This window comes from Petaurus breviceps, unplaced genomic scaffold (assembly GCF_028583685.1).
Source record: "Petaurus breviceps papuanus isolate PSGF00001 unplaced genomic scaffold, PetGlider_PUasm1.0 90919, whole genome shotgun sequence".
Lineage (NCBI taxonomy): Eukaryota > Metazoa > Chordata > Mammalia > Diprotodontia > Petauridae > Petaurus > Petaurus breviceps.
Genome location: NW_027187378.1, coordinates 25,483,781 through 25,509,070, shown reverse-complemented (window position 1 = coordinate 25,509,070; position 25,290 = coordinate 25,483,781). Strand labels below are relative to the sequence as shown.

At 39.9% G+C, this 25,290-nt stretch overlaps 1 long non-coding RNA gene across 2 annotated transcripts; it reads left to right on the top strand.

The window, feature by feature from the left end:
• The first annotated feature begins 911 nt into the window (after nucleotides 1-911).
• LOC138152002 (uncharacterized) lies at nucleotides 912-14,309 on the top strand. Of its 2 annotated transcripts, none has more exons than XR_011165990.1 (4): nucleotides 912-1,090; nucleotides 1,249-1,394; nucleotides 7,943-8,087; nucleotides 11,876-14,309. It is a non-coding gene; the product is annotated as an uncharacterized lncRNA (long non-coding RNA). The 2 variants fall into 2 exon arrangements; XR_011165989.1 differs by having other exon boundaries at nucleotides 9,984-14,309.
• The last annotated feature ends 10,981 nt before the right edge of the window (nucleotides 14,310-25,290 follow it).

Sequence of the window (25,290 nt, the reverse complement as noted above, 5' to 3'; positions counted from 1 at the left end):
CTATCTCCAAAAGTCTTTCCAGTCTCATGTTTGTTAATTCCATGACTCTGTCCATCTCATCCTCTGCCATCCCTTTCTCCTTTTGCCTTCAATATTTCTTGAAGTCAGGGTCTTTTCTCATGATGTGGCCAGAGTATTTAAGTTTCAGCTTCAGTATTTGACCTTCCAGTGAATAGTCTGAATTAATTTCTTTAATTATTGAAGACCTCCTTATCCTGGAAATAATAAATGCTTGTTGAATTCAGTTGAATTGAACCAGAATGGATATGAACTTAAGTTGAATGATATGGGGATGTTCAGCCTGGATAAGAGAAGACTTAGAGTGGGCAAGATAGCTGGCTGTAAGTATTCAAAAGGCTATCATGTAGATGAGGGCTTTTAGAATGGTACTGCTTTGGCCCAGAAGTCAGAATTCAGAGCAATGACTGAAGATTATGAAGACAAACTTAAGCTTGAGATACAAGGCCTGTTTCTACCATCGGAAACTGTTCACAAGTGGAGTGGGTTGCATTGAGGGACAGTGTGTTGCTCTTCTGCATTGGCATTTTTTTTTTCAGCAGAAGCTGCGTGATTGCTATATAGGATGTTACAAGACTAATTATGGGTCAGGAACAGATTGAACTCAGTGGCCTGTGATGTTCTTTCCAACTCAGATTCTGTGATTCAGTGAAATAATTAGGGCATGAAGACTATTAATAAAAAAAACTAGTAGGTGGTAGATAGGCAGCCTGGGCACCAAGCAAGTAAAAGGTATCAAGAAAAAGCTGGAGTTACTAAGACAAAAGTGTGTCTAGTCCTCCAAGGAAACTGGGTCAAATAGATTAGGTCATAGAATCTATTTCAGAGTTAGGGTTTTTTTTAATGTCATATCTTAGCATTAAATAATAGTTCTTATTAATTTAATGTATTGATGGTTTAAAAATGACCAGATTCTGTTGCCTAGACATGAGAAGTCCTAAGGTACTGATGATTTCTCAGGGTTCCCTTGATCCTGCACAGGCCATACCACAAAAGTTGTGTTTCCAGACACCAGGCACCATGTCAGAATGGCTAGCAGGAATGTGAGCACATGGGAACTCTCCTAAACAAGGTTGGTAAAAGTTAAATACCTATGATCTTACACTCAGCATGTAGACATGAAGTGATGGGGTTGGTGGAAATTATTTCAGCTGCTAAGTATCACTGAGCAAAATTCACATTTCTCCATAGTTTTTTGGAATCTTCATTCATAATTATTTTGCCTTTCAGGGGCATGAAGAACCCATATGTGCTGTCAGTTCTTCATAGTTCAGTAAATTTTTAATGAGAGCTCTTTTGTTGGATTTTTTTTGCTAACAACACCAGTACACAAATCAAAAAGATGAGAGGAAGAGAAGGAAAAAGGGGAAGAAAGGGTAAGTAAGAGGTGAGGTGACTTTATATTTCTATGAAAGGCAGCATGGCCTAATTGATAAAGAGAGAACTGGAAAATGTGAGTTCAAGCCCTGCTTCTCACACATAGTGGCTCTGTGACCAAGGGCAAACAAATCATTTAGCTTCTCAGTTTCCTAGGCAACTCTCTATGACTGTAAGTTGCAGAGAAGGTTTATCTGAATTTGTTTTGAAAAAAAAAGTTTGTCTGGAACTTAGTTCCCTGTACCAATGCAATTGTAGACCCAGTCTCTGTCCATATTTTGTATATTGTTTTCTTTCAACATTTTTTTGATATACCTTACCACCTTTGATCCTTAGGGCAACCCCACAAGATAGACATGATAGGTATTCATACATCCCTGTATATTAATGAAGTCTATTTAGTCTTCCAAATCTAGCAAGCCTTTATTAGGTACTTGTTGTGTATAGCTCCTGCACAGATCCATCAGAGGCAGAGAAAGTTTTGCTTTTTAGTAAGTAATAAAAGGTTCAACATTTTTAGCCTGAATGTCTTGCAGCAGAACTAAACAATGTCTGTGGACACTACTAATGGTTTCACTGAGGCAAGAAGAAGAATTAAAAAAGAGAAAGAAGGAACTGGGAGAGTAAAATGATGGAAAGCAGAGGAAATGAGAGAGAAGGGGAGATTTTGGGAGAGTGATAGGTCATAGATTTAGAGCTGGAAAGATGGGACATTAGAGGTCATCAAGCCTGATCCCCTCTTTTTACACCTGAGGAAACTGAGGCTTAGAAGGATTAAGTGCCTTGCCAAGATTCACACATTCAATAAAGAGGCTGTGAAAATTTAAGCACAAATCCATCACTCCTTCCACTGTACAATTCTGTCTTTAAGTGTTCTTTGGTGATAGCAGCACACACACAGGCCAGCAAGCTCAAACACAAGAGAGGAATGTTTGTAAGTAGAGCAAGGTCTGTTAAACAAGAGTATTGGAACTCACCATTCTGGGTGATGTAAATCTGATGAACAGAACGAGACTGACAACTGTGCCCAGGAGTGAGGAGCCTTGACTGAAGGTTTGAAAAGCTATAGAGGCTGCTTTTATAGAGATAAGCAGTCACAAGGAAGGCTTGCCAGAAAAAGAGAAGAGATTTAAGTGGAGAAAGGGGCATTTTGTGCACTTTTTATTGATATGGATAGAAAGCTTCAAAGAGCATGGGAGCATGGACCAGACTCAGGCATGCATTCATATATATATATATGCTTGTGAATGAATATGATCTGTCTTTTTTACATTTAGATTATTTATTTATTTTAAACATTCTTTTTTTCCTTAAATTTTGAGTTCTAAGTTTTCTCCCTCCCTTCCACTATCTTTCATGCCTACTGAGAAGGCAAGCAATATGATATCAGTTATATATGTGAAATCATGTAAAATATATTTCCATATTAGCCATATTTCCAAAAAAAAAAGCAAGAAAAATAAGGTAAGAAAAGTATACTTCAATTTGCACTCAGATTACATTAATTCTCTCTCTGGAAGTGGATAACATTTTTTTTATCATGAGTCCTTTGGAATTGTCTTGGATTATTGTATTGATAAGAGTAACCAAGTCTTTCACAGTTGATCATCAGTACATTGCTGTTAACTGTGCACAATGATCTCCTGGTTCTTCTCGCTTCACTTTGCATCAGTTCATATAGTTCTTGCCATGTTTTTCTGAAAACATGTCATTTCTTATTAGTCTAGTAGTACTCCAGCACAATCATATGCCATACCTTTTTTTAGCTATTACCCAATTGATGAGCATCACCTAAATTTCTAATTCTTTGTCCCCACAAAAGGAACTGCTATAAATATTTTTGTACACTTAGGTCCTTTTCCTTTTTATGGATCTCTTTGTAGTACAGAACTGGTGGTGGTAGTGTTAGATCAAAGGGTAGTCACAGTTTTATAGATCTTTGGGTCTAGTTCCAAATTGTTTTCCAAAATGGTTGGGCCAATTCATTACTCCACCAGCAGTTCATTAATGTAGCTATTTTTCCCTTATTCCCTCCAGCACTTGTAATTTCTGATAAGTATGAGGCAGTACCTCAGAGTTGTTTTAATCTGCATTTCTCTAATCAACATTGATTTAGAGGGGCAGCTAGGTGTCGCAGTGAGTAAAGAGCAGGCGCCAGAGTCAGGAGGACCCAAGTTTGGTTCCGGCCTCAGACACTTAATACACACACACACACACAAACTAGCCGTGTAAACTTGGGCAAGTTACTTAACCCCAATTGCCCTCCAAAAAGCAAAAAAATAAAACAAAATAAAAAATAGTGATTTAGAGCATTTTTTTCATATAACTATAGATAGCTTTGATTTTGTCTTCTGAAAATGGCCTGTTTATAACTTTTGACCATGTATCAGCTGGGGAATGGCTCTTATTTTTATAAATTATATATATATATATATGTATATATAATATATAATGTACTTATATCTAATATATTCGATATATAATATAATTATATATACACACATATATGAGAAACAAGGTCTTTATTAGAGAAATTTGCTGTAAAATTTTTGATATTGCTTCATTGTTTATGATAACTTTTAGCAAAATGTAGTTTTTCTGATTAACCTTTTTTAAGGCTATTTATGATTTTGCTTTGTCTGAAATCATGATTGTTACCTGTTTTGTGTTTTTTTTTAAATTCAGATGAAGCATATTAGATCCTGCTCTAGCCCTTTAACTCTGCGTGTGTCTTTTTTTTTTTTTGGTGTGTTTCTTGTAAACAATATATTTTTGGATTCTGGATTATAATCCATTCTGTTCTTTTGTAGGTAAGTCCATACCATTCCTATTTGTATTATACTAACTGTGTATTTCCCTCCATCCCATTTTCATCTGTTTTTTTTTCCTAGCTTTTTACTCTGTCCATCTTCAAAAGTTTATTTTGCATCTAACCACTGCCTCCCTCAATCCATCTTCTCTTTTATCATAAGCCTCCCCTCCCCCCATCTTCGCTTATCCCTTTACCTATTTTCCTATTGGGTAAATTACATTTCTAGATACAACTTTGTGTGTGTGTGTGTGTGTGTGTGTGTGTAGATAGATAGACATACCAGGGCAATTTTCCTTAATAATTTCTTGAAACACGATGCCTAGGCTCTTTTCTTTGATCCTGGCTTTCAGGTAGTTCAATAATTCTTAAATTATCTCTCCTTGATCTATTTTCCAGGTCAGTTGTTTTTCTGATGAGATATTTCATATTTTCTTCTTCCTTTTTTCATTCTTCTGGTTTTGTTTGTTTCTTAATGTCATTAGCTTTCACTTTCCCAATTCTAATTTTTAAGGAATTATTTTCTTCAGTGAGATGTTGTACCTCTTTCCCCATTTGGCCATTTCTGCTTTTTAAAGAGTTCATCTCTTCAGTGAATTTTTGTGCTTCTTTCCCATTTGGCCAATTCCATTTTTTAAGGTGTTATTTTCTTCAGTATTTTTTGTGCCTCTTTTACCAAGCTGTTAAATATCTTTTCATAACTTTCTTACAACCTTCTCATTTCTGTTCCCAGTTTTTCTTCTACCACTCTTATCTCTTTCTGTAACTCTTCCAAGAATTCTTGTTGGGTTTGAGTCCAATTAACATTTTCCTTTGAGGCTTTTTTGGTAGTTGTTTTAACATTGTTGTTTTCTTCTGAGTTTTATGTCTGGTCAAATTCATTTTTTTGTTTTCTCATTTTTTTACCCTATTTTTTGACTTTGAACTTTATGTTAAAGTTGGGCTTTGTTCACATGGGGGTGATGAGGCACTTTCCCAAGCCTGAGGCTTTTTTTGTGCTGCTATTATCAGAACTGGTTCTGGAGGTCTGCAAGTTTTTGGTGTTTCCGAGGTGGTGTAACCTTGAGAGAGGTATGTTCACTGCTCTCCTGGTATGTGCTCTGGTCTTTACCCTTGCAGCCACAAACACTAGCCCTCCTCTTTGCCTTGGAACTGTGACCAGGATCCATTCCCTTGTGATTAAGCTACATCACTCCTCTCCACCCTGGAACTGTGACCCAGAACTATGTACGGGCATTGGAGTTATCAATCAGTGCCAGCAAAGGGTTCCCTATAATTGTTTTCTGACAGTTATCCAATCCTCTTACTGTCTCTGGGTTGAGAGTTCCTGAAGCTACTGTTGCTGAGGCCACCACTGTTACTACTGACCTATGTGTGGGCTCCCATCAGGCCTAAACCCCATGTCACAAACTTCTACCCGACCTCTGGAATTTTTTTTAGTCTCACTCTGATCTTTTGTTGGCTCTGCCGCTCCAAAATTTTATTTGAGGTGTTATTCTAAATTCCCATGTGTGCATGGGGATGTTTGGAGAGTTCAGTAGGTGGCTGCCCCTAATCCACCATTTTGGCTCTGCCCAAATGCTTTCTTAAGGTGAGGGCACACACAGAGATACAAATGTAGATACATATAGATTAATGCACCTGTTCCTCCAAACTTTCTCCAGCAGCCTGAAAAATCAAAGTACTAGGACAATTTAGAATCCACTGAAGAATGATACACTTGGGGTTCTCCAATGGCACCCCAGTTGACTTCTTTTCCCTTACAGCCTTTACTCTAGTGCGTGGTGGAAGGTTCTCATGTCATCCAACATCATGCTGCTTATCTTGGAGGATGTAACCTTAGGCCAAGGTTTCTTAGTCTGGGGTCCTTGAGCTTGTTGGTTTTTTAAAAAATATTTCTGATAACTTTATTTCAATATAATGGTTTTTTTTTGCAATCCTATGTATTCTATTTTATGCATTAAACATCATTATTCTAATAAGAGGTCTAGGGGCAAGTTCAGACTGCCAAAGGGGCCCATGATACAAAAAAGGTTAAGAACCCTGATATAGACAGTATGGTCTTATTCATGTGTTTCTATCTAATCCTGATGCTCATTACAATACCTTAGGGCAAGAACAAGTTATCCTGATTCTAATATACTTAAGAATAAAACCATCTGTGCTCTGATGGCACTTGGACAGGGTACAGTGGGTGCCCTAAAATGCATATGATCTTTGGAAGCCTAAATAGTCTTTCTTTTCCAGGGATGTTCCATCTAGGTCCCAAATTCAGGAAATTGAGGAAAGAAGGTAGGACAGTGTTGGGAAGCAGAAACCTCTCTGGTTTCTGTTATTAATACTGTGTGGGCCCCTAGGCTTCCTCTCTAGTCCTCAACTTTTCCATCTGTCAATTCGGGAGATAGTTCTCTGTCACAGGACAGAATTCCTAGTCCTGATCAATATACCCTCCCTACCTTAGTCTAAGATTGAATATACTTTCTTGGCTGCCATATCACAGTGTTTAGTTGTTCTGGTGATAAGCCCTAAATAATTTTTTTTTTTTGCTTTTTGGAGGGAAATTGGGTTTAAGTAACTTGCCCAAGGTCACATGGCTAGATTTTGTTTGTTTGTTTGTTTGTGTGTGTTAAGTGTCTGAGGCCGGATCTGAACTCAGGTCCTCCTGACTCCAGGGCCAGCACTCTACTCATTGTGCCACCTCGCCACCCCCTCACTGTGCCACCTAGCCACCCCCGAATTTCTGAGACTCTGAAGGGTGACTAGGCCTCTCCATGTATCTGATGACTACCAGCCAGGGCTTTAACTTTGAAGAAGTTAGAGCTTCACATTCTAGTGAAAACTAGACTTTCTTTCACATTCTAGTGGCTGGATGGTACAATTCATGGAGTCCTGGACTTGGGGTCTGGAAGATGTGAGTTAAAAACCTGTCTTAGGCACTTACAAGTGTAATGGGAATGTAAATTTATGTTGTTGCCATCTTTCTAAGATTGTATTGTGTAAGATCTTCCATGCCCCTAGGCCCTTTGATAGGTTTAGGTGCACCTGGAGCTTGTAGCAGGAGGCTTGTTTTTCAGAAGATACTTTGTGATTGGGCAGTGGGTCAAGAGGGTTGTTACATTCTCTGAGCCTGGAGAAGGCTATATAAACCTTGATGGAAGGCTTTGTTTTGGGGGCTCACTTTGAGAAGTGTTGTGTGACTTGGCCAGACGAGACTCTGGGCAGGCATTGTCGAGACCTCCGGCTTTGAAAACCCAGCTGTTGATGCTTCCCTCTCTGGTAACTGACTAGGTATAGATGTAATGGTTGGACAGTTGGGGACCTGTCTGCTTGATCTGTTTGTTTCTCTGTCTTCTTGTAATTTCTGCTTGTAACCTCTGTATACTCTGAAGTTCGGGGTGCTGACTTTTTCCCCTGAACTAGGTAAATGATATGTTTGATTGATTAAAGCAAGATTGTTAACACATTTTGAGTTGCTTTCATTTAGAAAAGCAGATCTAAGAACCTGTGTTGACTGCCATCCTGGATATGCTGGGGTGCTTGCTGCTACAACTAGTTATATGACCCTGAACAAATCACCGAGATTCTCAGTTTTTGATTTCCTCATCTGTAAAATGGCAATAATAATAGCACCTACCTTATGGGGTTATTGTGAGAATCAAATGAGATAACATACATGTAAAACACTTTGCAAATGTCTAAGGTGCTCTGTAAATGCTAATTAATATTTTTTATCCCTAGTGGCCCCATCACCCCAATTGGAGGCGTCACAAGCGAGATGCAAGGGATGTGAATTCTTTGTGTATTCTGGTCTCTGGACAAGGCACATGGTCCTAAGAAGACTGGAGAACCAAGCATAATAAGCTTCTTTACCCTCAGAAAGAGCGTAAGCCAGTCCCTTAGCAGTCCAAGAGATTTTGCTTCTGTCGCTGTACCAGTCAGTCCACAGCATTTTCTGTGGGACCCCTATGGGCAGATTTCTGAACTAGGAACTCCATGGGGGTTGAGGGCATGTGGAAGGGGATGAGGGATGAGGAGAAGGGAGGTCAGTAGAAAATCCTGTGTTGGTTAATCCTGTCCTCATTAAACTTGTGTTCTCAGGAAACCTAGGAACACAAACGACACATAGCCATCTCTCTCAGTAACCACATCTAATCAGCCATTCCTACTTCTGAAATGTCTCTACTATTCATATCTTTTTTTTTTTTTGCTTTTTGGAGGGAGGAAGGCAGGGCAATTGGGGTTAAGTGACTTACCCAACGTCACATGGCTAGTAAGTGTTAAGTGTCTGAGGTTGAATTTGAACTCAGGTCCTCCTTACTCTAGGGTCAGTGGTCTATTCATTGTGCCACCTAGCCGCCCCTCCTTATCTTTTTTTATTCCTATTTTCTATTCTGTTTCTGGTTTTTCCTATCTATCAGACCAGTGCTTCTCAGTCTCCTTTGCTGTATCTTGCCCCTTTAGGATGCATGTCCATCCAAGGATCTCATTGATTCTACCTTTTCTCACATTCTTCTCTTGACATTCTTTTGCTTGATGATCTTCCTTGCCCTTCTCAGTTCACATGTCATCACTGCTAGTGACTTCCCTCTGTTCATTATCTCCAATTTATCCTACATACACCTTGTTTGCATACAGTTTGAAGGCTGTCACTCCCATTAGATTGTGAGCTCCTTGAGGGCAAGAACTTACTTTTTACCATTTTTTTTTTTATCTCTAGGACTTAGCTCAATGTCTGGCACTTAGTAGGAGCTTCATAAATGCTTATTGACAGACTATTACATTTCTAAGTACAGACTTGGGAGCTCTTTCCCACATTAATGGGTCCATTTCATGAAGATGGTTTCCATAATAATTACATTAATCACAATAATAATTTCCATCTGACTGACATTTTAGTAATAGTAATAATCCAGTGAGATGGAAAGATCCCATGGTCCTTAAGGTACATCAACAAAATAGATAGCAATACCTCTTATTTAATGTCATGTTCACTGATAAAATCATAAGTTTCCAATATTCTACCATTTAATGGTATCAAGGAATTTGATGACAAGAACTTTCTTTTCTGAGTTTTCAACAGGTAGCTGTAGAATCTGTAGAAGAGTTGCGAGGTTATGTCTCCAGGGCAGCCATTTGTAACCCAGGATGAAGGTGGGACTCCAGTCAGTATTTCCCCTTGCCTTGCTATGTCTGCTATTTGATTTGCAAGCTGTACTGTACTTGTATATATGTTCAGGCTAGGGCCTCCTGCCTGGCAATCACTGATTTCTCCTATTTTCCTCTGTAAGAGTTGATACTCTTTGCCCAGTAATTCCCTTTGGACCCTACTTTGTTTCTGGAATTCTGGGGCTGGAGAGGTATGAATTTCCCAAAAAGTGAAGGACCCTTACTTGCTGCCATTGTCTTGCTTGGGGCCTCTTGAAGACCAGTGGAGCTAAACATCACAGGTAGATTTAGTACATGAAGTGCCCAAGGGAACTTGGAACAACATCTGAAGATATTTGTGAAGTACATGGAGCTCCCATTAGGGGGTTCTATCTATAGTGATGAGACTGTTGGGCTTTCTTTTTCCCCTTCCCTTTGCTGTGACCTTTACCATCACAAGCCTGTCATTACTCACCTCACCTCAAACTCAGGATGACTACCACTTCCTGCTCATAGGGGCCCTAGGTACTGCCTCAGAAAGTTATCAAAAGAGCCAAGTGAGATAATATATGGAAAACTTAAGGCACTATGTAAATGTCACCTATTAATATTTCTTTTTGTTTCTGATCTTCAGGCTTCCTGCAGGAAAGCTTGTTTCTTTGGACGTTTCCATTTAAATCAAGGCATCATGTACCTCCCACTGCTGAGATATGGAGTCTTTGATGGTAGTGCCTAGTCATTCTGCGTGGTGACCTATCTAGAATTCTAGAAGCTTAGGATTGGAGTCTTTATTTCAGACCTTCCTCTATCACCACCTTGTCCCCCACCCCACCAGTCTTAGACAAGTATAATAAATAGAGTCTCAAGCCCTGAGGTGTTGGGAGTCTCAAATGAGATAATGGATGTAAAGCATTTTTCAAAACTTGAAATGCTATAAAAATGCCGACTGTGATTATTGTTATCATTACTACTATTAGCCTGTAGTCACCAGTCTTCAGTCTGGTCATGACTTCATTCTCTGAGCCTTCTATAGTAGTCCTTTGCTGAGCTCTAGCAATGAGCAATATAGAGATGTATTGGTAAATATTTAACAACCAGGGGGATGTATGCCCAACAGACTTTTAAGTGTAATCTTCAGTTGGGCAGGTAGTGGTGAAGTAGGAGAGGGAAAGGAAGTGGAGAGGAGATTGATTAGCCAGATCCCAGTAGCAATGACAGTTAGGAAAACAGCAGAATTATATCCCAGTATATTACTGCTTAATCAGGTAAGTGAGTCAGACAAGGCTCTCACTGTTATGATTATATTCAGTAGGAGTAGCAGGACCTTTCACATGCAGCTGGCTGGCAGGTGGTACTAGTAGGGCATGTCTGCAACCCTGGGCTCCAGTCCTCTTTGGAGCTCCCAGGTTCCTTGGCTTCTTTACCTCCCTTCCCCATCAAGCTTCTACCTCCCATCATCTTTCAATTCCTCTTTCCATTTGGGGAAAAACTATACTTTCAATTAACCCCCTTGCCAATAAGGGGCTACTTTTATATAATAGCTTCCTATTAACTAAGTATTCTTACAAACTAATGATGAATTAGACCATGAATGGGTGCTTGGAGCCCAATGGAAATTATTCTGCTATCCTTCTTCCCCTGCCTGCACATGGTTCTCACCTCTGTGTTCAAGTATCCAGCCAAGTATGATGCCCTGTGATATTTAATAATGAGCAAATCACCTGTGTTCCTAATACTCATGGCCCTTTCCAACCTCAGTTTGGGTGGAAGGTGCTCAGAGTGTTGGAGCCCTAGTGTCCTGAGAGAAGAAGTAACATCTGCCTCCAACTTCTCCAAATCTTATAAATCTGCTACTGGTGGGTCAATGGAATTTGCTGGAAGTACTAGAAATTTTTACTGTTCTATCCCTTCTGCCTTAACAGGATCTTTCCTGGCAGAGTCACTGCTCCCATGTCTACTGGTCAATCCCATGCCCTCTAAATTTTATTTGTATATCTTGCCTAGAACAAAGATCCATTTGCTCCACCCTGGCTTTAAAGGGTAGTTATGAGGAGAACACCTTGTAATCTTTACAATATATTTTAGTGTAAGTTCCTGTTATTAATATAGAATATAGTGTGACTATATACTGTACAGAATATGACTATTATGTCATAATATTGCATAATGTGGTATATCAATATATTATACTACAATGTAGTATAATGTAATAAATAATATAACATTAATTATTTTAAATAAATTATAATGTTATACTCCTCAAAGGTAACTAGGCTTTTTTTTAAACCACAGATCACTCTGGAAGTCAGTCAACCAGTAAGCATTTATTAAGCACTGAAGTGTCAGTCATTATGCTAAACACTGAGACTAGCCGCCTTGCAGAGTACCTAGTAGGGAGGGTATTCAGTCAATACAGATTAATCTGAATTAAATGAAACTCGAAGTTAAATTTTCAAGATGATTGAAGCCTTTTTGTTTTTTATCAACTCTCCCCTAATATGACCTAAATTTTCCTTCATCTCTTAGAAGGATTGTTATGATCAGGAAGACCATTCACCTATGTCTTTCCTTTAATTCAACCACCTCCACCAAAGAAAAGACCAAGCTCAGAGGCAGAGTATGTGTGACTTCTGATGGTTTATTGTATACTTGTGCCTGAGACACAGAAGAACCAGAGGTGCTGTCCTATGGACCATTAGTCCTTCTGGGACATGGATTGAAGCTGAAAGAAAAAGGAACAAAGAAATGTTTGAGTGCCACTCCCTTTGTCCCCATGATACTATTTTTCTGACATTCTGTGTCTTGATACTTATATCATAAGATCACAGATTTATAAATGGAAGGGACCTTAGAGATTCTCAAGTCCAGCCTCTTCATTTTACAGATAAGGAAATGGAAAAATGTAGCGCTTGTTGAATTGAATTGAATAATTACCACCTCTCCCTGTGGATAGGAGCCACAATATGGTTATGGATAGGAGACCATATCAGTCAAATGAAGGTCATCTCATTCAGGGAATGTTGAAGGACCCATTTCTACCCAACTGTCACTGTCAAAGGTAGAGGAACAAGGGGAGAGACTTGATATTTCCCTTATTAAGGGAGGAGGCAGTTTGTAATATAGTGGAATGGACACATTATTTGTAGTCTGAAGACTTAAGTTCAAAGCCTTTCTCTGCTCCTTAATAGCAGTGTCCCTAGTCAATCTCTGGGCCTCAGTGTTCTGAGGGACGATAAAACCATTTACACTAAATGCCTCATAAGGTAGTTATAAGGAAAGGTTGGGGGTGGAAGGAGAAAAGGAGAGAGAGAATCAAAGTAGAAAAAAGCAGCATAGACCACTACAGGTTAGAGAGGCCAGTGACTCCAGTGCTGCCCAGAGATAAGCCCATTACCTCTCACAGCAGTTTAGACCCATAGGTGTGCAGGCACATTGTTGACACTGGCTGTTTTGCCATCTAGTGCCTATCCTGTATGCTCTATTATCAACCATGTCCAAACACATTCGCCTGGAACCTACTAAAAAAGATACACAACACACAGTCACCTCCATTCCATCTTGGTGAACAACTTCAGCCCAGTCCAGATAGGAAAAGTTGAGCATAGGGTAGGGAATTGTGATAGTTTCTCCCATCAGTCTGAGGGTTTCTTGAGAGCAGGGACTGTTTTTGTTTTGTTTTGTTTTGTTTTTTGCATTTCTTTACATCCACAGCACAGTATAGTGGCACGTAGTCCTTCCCACCTTTCTAGTCTTACTGTACTTTATTCCTTCTACTTACTCTGTGTGATAGTAATGGCAATTAAAGATTCCCCTGTATTGGCTTGGTTTTCAAATTGATTGTATTAAAACCCAGAGTTTGTTAATCCCACCTGTGGGATGGGCTTGTTGATGTGAAAAGAAAGTCCTGAAGTGGGAGGAGCTGGTGATGTAGATTTGGAGAGACAAGAGAGAGGCGGAAGATCTTTTTGGAAGCAGCACCTCGTGGAGAGAGAGAGACTAAGAGAATTGCTGGTGGCCGCTTTGAATTGCCCTGGACTTTTGAGACCTGCCCCCTGAGCTGCCAAGGACTGAGGAGACATGGCTGTTTTGCTGGTACTTTGTCTGTCTGTTTTGATGTTGTTTTGCCAGATTTGTGCACTGGTGAAAGACAGTCCTTTTGTTGAAGAAATCCTGGAACCTGACTGTTCGCTAAGAAGGCCTGCGACTGTCCTGCAGACAGAGAGTGAATACTGTCCACTGGTGAGGGACAGTACTGTTGTTGCAGGGGTCTGGAGACTGTCCTGCAGACAGAGTGAATACTGTCCACTGGTGAGGGACAGTGCTGTTGTTGCAGGGGTCTGGAGACTGTCCTGCAGACAGAGTGAATACTGTCCACTGGTGAGGGACAGTGCTGTTGTTGCAGGGGTCTGGGAGCCTTTCTGTTGGTTCAGAAGCCCTGAAGAAGGATTTTCTTGTTGTATGTTTACAGAAATCCTGGGAGAGGGCTTTGCTAATGTGTTCAGGGGTTCTAGGACTGTTCTACAGACAGAGGATAAATTCATGAAGGGACTGGCAATGTATCTTATGGCCTTGCTAAGCCTTGTCTCCCCAGGAACTAAGATTGCTGAGAACTTGCCTCGTGTCAAGATGAAGAAAAGACCTCCATTTGGGTATTAAGTGCTGTGTTTAAACTTGATGTAACTCTGGGGTAGATTCAATTGTGATCCAGGGGTGGGGAACTTTTGACCTTATGTTTGGAAACTAATCTCCATTTGTGAAGAGGGGCTTTGTGGTGGACTTAATTAAGGTATAGCCTAGGGGTGGAGAAGTATTTAGAACAGGGACTTTGTAATTGATTGAATGATTGGAAGATCCTGGGGTGGGGTAGTACTTGGAGATTATTTAATCACACTTAGTAAAATGCTGTATTTGGAATGATGTCATGTTTTGATCTTCTCTGTTCTTGGTTTGTCACTAAATAAAATAGAGAGTACCCATGCTGGTATTTTGAACCTGGGAAGTTGCCTTCTTTTGGCATTACATTACACTCTGCCATTCAGCTACAATGACTTTCTTACTTTTCCTGGAACAAGACACTCCTCTGAACTTCATGCCTTTGCCTGGGCTGTTCCCTGTGACTGGAATATTCTCTGTCCTTGTCCCAGCCTCTTGGTTTCATGGATTCCTTCAATACTCAGTTCAAGTCTCAATTTCTATAGGAGGATTTTCTCAGTGCCCTTGCCCCCTCCTTCCCTCTGCCTTTCCCCATTTTCATCTTGGTGCCAGTGACATGAGATGACCTTTCATTTACATGCTATTTATCGTGCATGTACCTGGTTATTTGCTTACTGTCTTCCCCATTAGACTAGGAGCTCCTTGAGAGCCAGAATTGGATTTTTTTTTGGTTCCTTTCTCTGTGTTCTCAGTGGTGAGTACAGTGACTGACACAGAGCAGCCACTTAATAAAACCTTATTGACTTAAAGGTAGAATCAAGAAGATTTGGAAACTGATTGAAAATGGTGATTCAGTGAGAGGGAAGAGTGAAGGATGGCTTTGAGGTTATGAATGTGATTAACTGGATGGCAGCCCCAACAACCAATAGGGGAGTTTGGGGGAATGGCATGTTTATGGGGAATGTTAATGAGTTTTGTTTTAGACTTTTTGAACTTGAGATACCTCTGGACCAGGCAGGTAAACAGACCTCATCAGTTGATGATGTGGGAAGGAAACTTGGTACAGAATATATAGGAATTTGGGCTGGGATATATATATATATACATATATATGTGGGAGTCTACTGTACAGAAATGAAAATAAAGTCCATAATTATCCCCCAGTTACATGACTCTCTAATGGTAGAATTTAAGACATCAAAAGGAAATAGATTTCTGAGTAAATTTGAGCCTCTCAAATCTCACTGCTTTGTTTATCCCTACTCTATCGGGAGTAAGGAGAACTTTGTCTTAGTGTTTCTCCTGTCCCTCTCACCAAGTGTAGCCTTGAGCAGGCAATGTTTTAGTAGTATCAACTAGTAAGCTCCTCAAACTGTCTGCTCTTACCAGAGTTTGGGGGAAAGTCAAGATATTCCATATAACAGCCTCCATGGACCAGCACCAGGACTGTGCTCAACAACATCAGACCAATCAGACGCTCCTGCAATGATCAGCCAATATTACAATCTGCGCTGAATAACCACCCACTCCCATCCCTCCAGCCAGAGCCCCAAGGGGCACTGGCCCTTCTTGCCAACATTCAGGTACTCAAAATTGAGGAAATCATAATCACCTCAGGCCCACACAACCCTGGGCCCCAAGTGTTGAAATCAAGAAAGGTCATTCTAGGGAGTGAAGGAGCTGGTTTTCTAGGGGCTTGGTCCAGCTTCCAGAGGCTGAGTCCAATTTCACAAGGTTTGTTCCTGATATGGCCCTCTTCCCTCCTTCCTGAATCTCACATTTCATTCTCTCCCCTTTGTTTCATGAGGCCCGCTTGTTTCTGGGAATCTCTTTAATGGCTCCTTCTCACTTCCCCGCCCCCCCCCCAATCCTCCATTCCTGAATACCAAGTGGCCACATTGAATCTGAATGTTCCATCAGGTTTTAAAAGCATTATGAGCTATGAGAACCCTGGTAGTTGGGAAACTGAGGGGTAGCAGAATTGACTGGCTGGATGCAGCTTCTATTGGACTCTAGCACAGAAAGTCTCTGTGTGTTATTCTGCAGAAAGAGCATGCATGGGCTTGGAACCAGGAGGGACTAGAGTTCCAATTTAGCCTCTGCTACTAACTGTGTGACTCTGGATGAGTTTGTTTTCTGAACCTTGGTTTCTTCATCAACATGATAAGGATAATAATCAATACCAATCATTCCCACTTGACAAGACTGAGTTTCAAATGAGATGATTATATTTGTAAAGTTCTTTTTAAATGCTAAAGCATTTATAATTGTCAGTTATGATGTCAATGCATAAATGTCAGTTATTACCTCTGTTTGTCAGGGGACCTCTTTCTCCCCAGGTATATTGTGAGACCTTTAGAGGCAGGGCCAGTGACTTCTGTTTCTTACTCCTTGCTCTTCATGTTGTGCAGCCTTCCAAATGGAGATCCAACTTGCACCCAGGAGCTATGCTGATTTGAGAGAGCACTCAACCTGACTAGCCAGATGCACCTTCTCTGCCCCTCCAAGCTCACCAGCTTTGTAGCTCTTGCTCTGGGACAGGCACTGGACCTGTGATTGCATTGGTATGCAACTGGTGTTGCATCCACTTGCAAAATCCTTCCCCCTACCCCCGCCCCCCCACTGCAGGTAGGTCTGTAACAGAGTTTGAGAGAGCACCTAGAACACTGAGTGGTTAAGTAAGTTACCCAGGGTCACGTAGCAAGTCTGTGTCAGAGACAGGATTGAATCCAGATCTTTGTCTATCTGAGGACAGCGATTAAAACAGCAAACCATTGTTTCAGGAAAGACTGCATCACTCCAACGTCTTGTGGTTCCCCTTACCATACCTGTCGCTTTACCTTTAGCTGACACCACTGCTCCACATATGTTATCTTCCCCTATTACTGTCTCTCTTTTAGATTTGAATCTCCAGGCTCAGCATATTACCTGGCATGTGTACTAAATAAATGCTTATTCATTCATTGAGTAGTCCAGGCTGCCTGAATGGGGACCCGGCCAGTTGGGTAACTCAGATCACCCTCTCCCTCTCCCTCTCTTTCTCCTCTCTAAAGGAAGATAACTTTTGATGGCCAGAAGCTTCCTAGCTTCCTTCCTTCCTTCCTTCCTTCCTTCCTTCCTTCCTTCCTTCCTTCCTTCCTTCCTTCCTTCCTTCCTTCCTTCCTTCCTTCCTTCCTTCCTTCCTTCCTTCCTTCCTTCCTTCCTTCCTTCCTTCCCAAACCTTATATAGATTGGACCACAATAGGTCCCAGCCCAAGCACCACTTAAATGGCTATATTTGGGGCCCTCCTGGCTCAAAGTGAATGTCAATAGTAGGTGTTTCTCTTTTGACAAGTAGCCCTGAGGATCTCCTCCTCCCAGTTTGATTTGAAAAAAAAAAGTTTTTTAATTAAAAGGGCCATCCCTTGACTTCTTTAAGATGCCTATTCCCTGAATGGATGTTACCTCACTCAAAGTGAGAACCTGAAAAGGCCTTAGCCTAAAAGGGCCAGGGTCTCCCATTGTATCCTTGCCCATCTCCTGTCCTGATCTGGTCCCTGGACCCAGATGACTCTGGAGGAGAAAGTGAGACTGATGACCTTGCACAGCCCTCTCTCAAATCAAAGTCAAAGGCAAGTCATGTCACCATTTCCCTGATGTCATGGTCCTCTTCAAAACAAAGGACAAATACAAATGGTGAAGGAAGAATCTACAGTATTCAAATGAGTCCAAAGTCCTTACCAGGAAACATCTCTCTACCATTCAAGAATTCCTGATGTATTTGGAGGCAGCTAGGTGGCACAGTGGAGAGGGCTAGAGCTGGAACCATAAAGACCTGAGTTCAAATATGGCCTTAGACCCTTCCTAGTTGTGTGACTCAGGGAAGTCACTTAACCTTTGTCTGTCTCGCTTTGTTCATCTATAACATGAGGATAAGGACAGAACTACCTCCTCCCAGAGTTCTTGTGAGGATGAAATGTATAAAGTTCTTTGAAAATATGATGAGGCCATATAAATGTTAGCTATTGTTGTTAGTTGTTAACATAAGATCTTTGGGGACCAGGATCCAGGCTAGATCCATCCCCATCAGAGAAGCACTGTGGCACATGCTGTAGATTGAGTACAGGTCTTAGAGTGCAGGTCTCTACAGAGACCCTGGGCTAGTCACTTAACCTCTGTAAATTCTATTTCTTTCTCTGCTAAATGAAGATAATAAGAGTACCTACTTTACAGGATTGTTGTGAAGATCAAATGAGATGATGTAAATAAAATGCATTTGTGAGCATTAGAGTGATAGATAACCCTGAATTCCTCATTACCCTTTGGGTCATCCTCAGCTTCAAGTGATTGGCAGTCATACGTCACCAGAAGAATATTGTGCTGTCCTGCTCTTGCACTTGAGAAAACTGAGACCCAGGGAAGTGAAGTGACTTGTTCAAGGCCACATGAGCAGTGTCCCAGGTGTGCTTTGATCTCAAGTTCTCTTACTCTACATCTACCAGTGGCACTGTACTGCTTCTCTACTAGACTGTCAAGATCTTTTTGGATCTTTATTTTGTCATCCAGTGTTATGGATTATGTTTTAAAGACTCCTCAGTATTCCTATGCTTGATTCAATCAGTATTGTATCCTTTAATAGCAGGACTGTCTGAAGTAATTCACCTTTTTTAGGGAATCCCTCTTCAACTTGAACTCTGTGTTGGACAGTAGCAAACTGTCTCATGAATTTACCAGGAAATTTATTTTTTCTCCCTATTTCATGCTTCATTTGATCTGAATAATCAGAAGATGTTCAAACAAAGTTATATCTCTTGTTATATCTTTCAAGATATCTTGTGCATCATGAGACTTTTCTCAGTATTAAGATAGTTGAAGGGAATATATATATATATGTGTATATATGTATATATATACAGGTGGGTGTATGTGTGTGTGTGTATATATATATATATATATATATATATATATATATATAGGTGGGTATGTATATGTATACATAGAAGGAGGGCACAGGGTGAGTTGAATATGAAGGGATGATATCTAAGAAATAAAATTAAGAGGTGAGAGAAGAATATATTGGAAGGAGAAAGGGAGATATAGGGTAAATTATCTCACATAAAAGAGGCAAGAGAAAGCTATTATAATGGAGGGGAAGAACAAGAAGTTGAAAGGGAATGAGACAACCTTACTCTCAATGGATTGGGCTTAAGGAGGGAATAACATATACACTCAATTGGGTATCTTACCCTACAAGAAAGTTGGGGGGAAGGGGATGAGAGAGGGGATGATAGAGGGGAAGGCAGATTGGGGGAAAGGGTAGTCAGAAGCAAACACTTTTGAAAAGGGACTGGGTCAAAGGAGAAAATAGAATAAATGGGGGGTGGGATAGGATGAAGGGAAATACAGTTAGTCTTTCACAGCATGAGCAGTATGGAAATGTTTTACATAACTACACATGTATATACATGTATACACATGCATAACCTATATTGAATTGCTTGTCTTCCCAGTGGGGGTGGGTTAGGAGGGAAGAAGGGAGAGAATCTGGAATTCAAAGTTTTAAAAACAATTGTTAAAAAATTGTTTTTATGTGCAACCAGGAAATAAGATATACAAGCAATGAGGTATAGAAATTCATCTTGCACTACAAGAAAGTAAGGGGGAGGAGGTATGAGGGGCTATAAGAGAGGGCAGATTAGGGGAAGGGGTATTCAATATTCTTGCCATCTGGGGTTGGGGTAGGGGAGAGATGGGGAGAAATTTTGAAACTCAAATCTTGTGGAAATGAATGTTGGAAACTAAAAATAAATAAGTTGGGGAGGGAAGCTATCTTTTACAGTTTTCATGCATGTGGAGGAGATACCTTGTTATATGAGAAACACAAACACAGAATTTTGTGGTGTTACTGAATGAAAATTTTTTTATAATCATCAAATAATGGTAGGATCTTATATTCTCTTCTACTTGTCTCATACACTTTGTGTAATTACAAAGCTATAATCCAATCTGCACTAATATCTGTGAAAGTCTGACAGTTCTAAAATCCTTATTAAGATTTTAGATGCATGCATAGAGATTAATCTCTTATTTTGCATAGAAGTAAAAGTAAGAATACTGTTTGATCATTATTGCTATGCTCTTGGTCACCTCTTAAATTTTTTTTGTAATGATGCCTATGGTTTTTCCCTAATACCTTTGATATTCTACATTCTATCATAAGCTTTGAGAATCAATACTTCATTAATCTTAAAATTATGTCATTTCCAACATGGGCTTATCTCTGTGTTTTTGGTCTAATCTATTTGCTTATTCATCTTTGTTATACTTAGATGTGTTTTTCAATTACTTTTGCCTCATATCCAGGACTGTTTGTTAGTCTAAATGTGGTGATTCTGAACGTTTTTGGTTTCAAAACGAATTTGCCATAGAAATCTTCACAGATTTTTTTCTAGATTTTACCTTCTGGTTGAAATTGGTTGATACTAGCATCATCTTTAAATGTCCTTTGGATAACTTTGCTTATTTAGATTCCTCTCCAAACTTTCTCTAGACTTGTCTATCCCTTCATTGTTTTAAAAAAATGTTTTATAAGATACTTTGTTCATAAACTTTGACCATCCTTCTCTGGAAGATTTTACAAACTTGTTTATGCTCTAAAGCGGTGTTGCCCTAACCTATCCTGTATTTCATATTGTCAAGGAGATCAGATGTTTGCTGTCTGAGGTAGTTTGGTCCTGTAGTCTTCTTATTATGGTAAGTGATTTTTATCACTTAACTTTTGTATGAAGTTGTTGATTCTACATTTTATTCCCCCCTCATTGATTCGCTATCTAATTCTCCATAGAGACTGTTCCAAACTTTCTCTCTTCCTTAAGCCCTCTTATGTTTTCTCTCAACTGAGGTTCTTGTTTCATACTTTACTGGAAAAAAAAAATGAGACCATTTGATAAGAGTTTCCCACTCTCTCCTCTTCCTAGATCATACTATTCAGAATCTTCTACCACAATTTTTTTTTTACTACTACTATAGGTGAAGAGGAAGCCATTCTCTTTGCCAAGGCCAAACCCTGTGTACCCTTGATCCCATCCACTCTGGTCTTCTCCAGATAGCCACCACCAATATAATTCCCAATTTCTATCTTATCTTCAATTTCTCTCTTTCTCCTAATTCCTTCCTTGATGCCTATGAGCACAACCATGTCTTCCCCATCCTTAAACATTATCATTTGATCTGATCATCTCTGCTAGCTATTGTCTCATATCTTTCTTTTCTTTGATGACTAAACTCCTTGAGAAAACCAGCTGTATAGAACATCTAAATGTCTCCCTATTTCATGCTTCACTTGATTCCTTTTGTTTTCCTCTAACTCCTCTGCAATTTGACTTACAGCTTCAACATTCAATTGAAATTGCCTTCTCCAAAGTTACCAATTGTCTCTTAATTGACAAATCTAGGGACCTTTTCTCAATATTTATTCTTCTTGACCTTTCTTCATCATTTTACATTGTTGATCTCCTACTCCTGAATACTCTCTTATCTCTAGATTTTCATGACATTTCTCCTAGGTCTCTTCTTATTTGTCAATAACTCTTCAGTCTCCTTTGATGGTTCTTAATTCATATCATAACTACTAATCATAGATGTCCGATATGGCTCTGTCCTGGGTCCTCTACTTTTCCCCCTCTATGCTCTCTTGCTTGCTGATCTCATCAGATCCCATGGGTTCAATTATAATCTCTATGCAAATAATTCCCAGATCTGTATATACAACTGTCCTGAGTTCCAGTCTTGCATCATTAATTTCCTCTTGGACATCTAGAACTGAATCTCCTGTAGGTATCTTAAAACTCAACATATCCAAAACAGAATTCATTGTCTTTCTCTCAAAAACTTCCTTTTTCTATTACTATTCAGGGCACCACTATTCTCAGTTACACAGACCTGTAGCTTCCCTGTCATCTGTGACTCCTTGCTCTCTTTCACCCTCTATATTTCATCCATCATCCAATCTTGTTCTTTCTACCTTTATAACATCTTTCTCAGATGTCGCCTTCTCTTCACTCCCACAATCACCATCCTAGTTCAAACTCTCATCACATGCTGATACTTGGAAGTCTTCTGGTTGGTCTCCCTGCCTCAAATTCTCTTTCTTTTCCCACTCCAATTCATCCTCCACTGAGCAGTCAAGGTGATTTTTCTAAAACATAGGTTTGACCTTGTTACCACATGCATATTGGAGAATAGCAGTTGTGGATGGGGCTCTTTAAAAGACTGGTGCTGTTCATCTATCACCCTTGAATCCACATTATACACATATATCCACTGAAAACACACATATCTCCTCTGCAGCTTGAGAGGAGCTAGGTGACAGGAAACTGGTTAGTCTCAGGTGGAGATAATCCTATTTGGCCAATAAAGCCAATCTGGTTAGAGAGACGTATCTCTGTATGCTCATAGGTTTTGTATTTTTTTTTAAACATAGGCATAACAGAAGCCAGAATAGGTAATGGAGTATAAATCCAAAAGCATGCCATGATCTAATAAGAGTAATACCAGGAGAGCTAAAGCTAAGAATGGGCTGAAACTTGTTAGAAAAGCCATGCATAATGACATTTTTTATTGGAGAACTATATTGGAGTTATATTGGAGAAAATGGGAGAACCAAGCTGACACTGGGTGAGGTTAAGTGACTTAATTAATGCCACATTGCTAGTAAGTGTCTGTGGTAGGGTTTGAAATCTATTCTACATGACTCCAAATCTACCATTCCACTTAGTAAAATGGTTCCTAACTGTTCTGATTCAATCAACAAATATTTTATTAAGTACTTGTCATGTTATATGTCAGTTGCTGTATAATGAGTTCACATCATGTAATATATATGAACTATTTCCCGGGATGTATATGTTAAATATGGAGGATTTGGATTGGTAAGCATTGTCAGTGATCTTATTAGAAAGGGAAGGGGAATTGTGAGTGAAGCAGGGTATGGCAAAGGAGAGCATTAGAACCAGAAAAGAACTCACCATTCCAATTGGTAAGAATCTGATGATGAACAGGCTGATGCTGATGGCTATGGCTGGGAAGGGAGAGGAGCCTTGAATGATGGATTGGGAGGCTGTAAAGGCTGCTTTTATAAAAGGCAGCAGTCACATAGAAAGAAGGCCCACCAGGAATGAAGAAAACAGATTTGAATGGAGAATGGGTACTTTGTTCCTCCATGTTTACTGATATGGGTGGATGGCCACCAAACAGGAAGGGAGTATGGCCCAGACTCAAGTGTATACTCATACACTTCCATGCTTATGAATGCATATGATCACTTAATACTCACACAGTGATGCAAATATACATACATACATACACACACACAGATTAATGCACTTCAAACTTTCCCCAGCAGCCTGGAAAGCCAACATACCAGGACAACAAAGAACCTACTGAAGAAAGACATACTTGGGATTCTCCAAAGCTAGGACCCCAACTGATGTCTTTTCCCTCATAACCTGGACTCTACAGTGAGAGATGGAGATCTGTCATGTCATCCTACTTCATGGTGCTTATCTTGGAGGATGTAATATCATTTAGGTTAGAATTTTTTAAGCTGGAGTACTTGAACTTGTTGTTTTTAAAAGTATTTTAACAACTATTTAAATATGATTGGTTTCCTTTGTAATCCTATGTAGTTCATTTTATGTATTTAGCAACATATTTCTGAGAAGGGTTCCATTTGCTTTACCAGATTGCCAAAGTGGCCCATTATAAAAAAAAAGGTTAAGAACCTTGATGTAGATTGTATGGCCTTATACTTGTGTTTCTATCCAACACTGATAGTTATCACATGTGCGTAGGGCAAAGGTATTTTGATTACAATTTACTTGAGAATAGAATCTTTTGTGCCTCTGATGGCACTTGGACAGGAGCTATATATACAGTAGGTACCCCAAAATGTAGATGAAGTCTGGAAGCCTAAATAGCCTTTTTTTTCCCCAGGGATGTTCAATCTAGGTCCCAAATTCAGAACATGTAAAGAGGGAAGGGAAGGTGGTTGATGGGGTAGAGGGTGGTAATGTGAGGAAAGAAGGTAGGACAGGGCTGGGAAGCAGAAACCTTTCTGCTTTCTGTTCTGAATACTGTGTTCCCTGGACTTCCTCTCTAGTCCTCAGCTTTTCCATCTGTCAACTTGGAAGAAAGCCCACCGTCAGAGGATAGCGTTCCTCATCTTGACTGATACTCCTTTCTTACCTTAGCCTAAGATTGCATATGTTCTCTTGGTTGCCATATCACATTGTTTAGTTGCTCTACCTGCACAGCCTAGATAGTCCCAGAAACCTTGGAAGGTGACTGGACCTCTCCATGCATCTTATGACTACAAGCCAGGGCTTAAGCTTTGAAGAAGGACCTTCACCTTGTAGTGAAAACTAGACTTTCTTTTACCTTCTAGGTGGTGCAGTTCATAGAGTCCTGGATTTGGGGTCAGGAAGACTTGAATTAAAAATCTGGCTTGGGCACTAACTGGCTATATGACCCTGAACAAGTCACCTCACCTCTCTCAGCTTTGGTCCTCATCTGTAAAATCGAGATAACAATAGCACCTACCTTATTTGTTATTGTTGAGAGGTTGTTGTGAGGACCAAATGAGACAACATTTGTAGAGTACTTTATAAGTGCTTACTATTATTACTATTATTATCACTAGTGTTGCCTTCATTAGCCCTATCTGGTTCTAAGAAAACCCCAGAAGTCCTCAGGATTTAGCAGCAGAATGAATGGCAAGTCCCAGGGGTCCTCATTTTGCACTAGAAAGTCATATAGCAGTGCTAGAGTTGTTCACGGCTTATCAGTTCAGTATATGGTAAGGCCTGGAGAATCTTAGCACGCCATGGCAGGGCATATGTTAAGTCCTAGTGAACAACCATCTCACTGGAAGGAATAGAATTAATGACTCCTATTTCACCCAAGCTATGTGAATAGTTAAGCAACCTAGATGGGTTATGGGTGACTGAATATAGGGAAAGGAGAAAAGGGAAATGAAAGAAAAAATGATGCCCCTAATAGATTGCCACATCACTGGTGAGGCATGTGCAGAGCACACACAGTGACTGGGGCAACTTATGCCTTTGACATGGCAGAGAGCTGCTGATGTTTGCAGATCCTATACTTGATTGCATGCTGCAATGGTGGGGGGAGGAGAGGGAGGGGGAGAAAATTTGAAACTCAAGGGATTGTGGAACTGAATCTTGTAAAATAAGAGTAAACAAACAAATGAATAAAGACAAAAAAAAGTTTAAAAATTGTTGTTACATGTA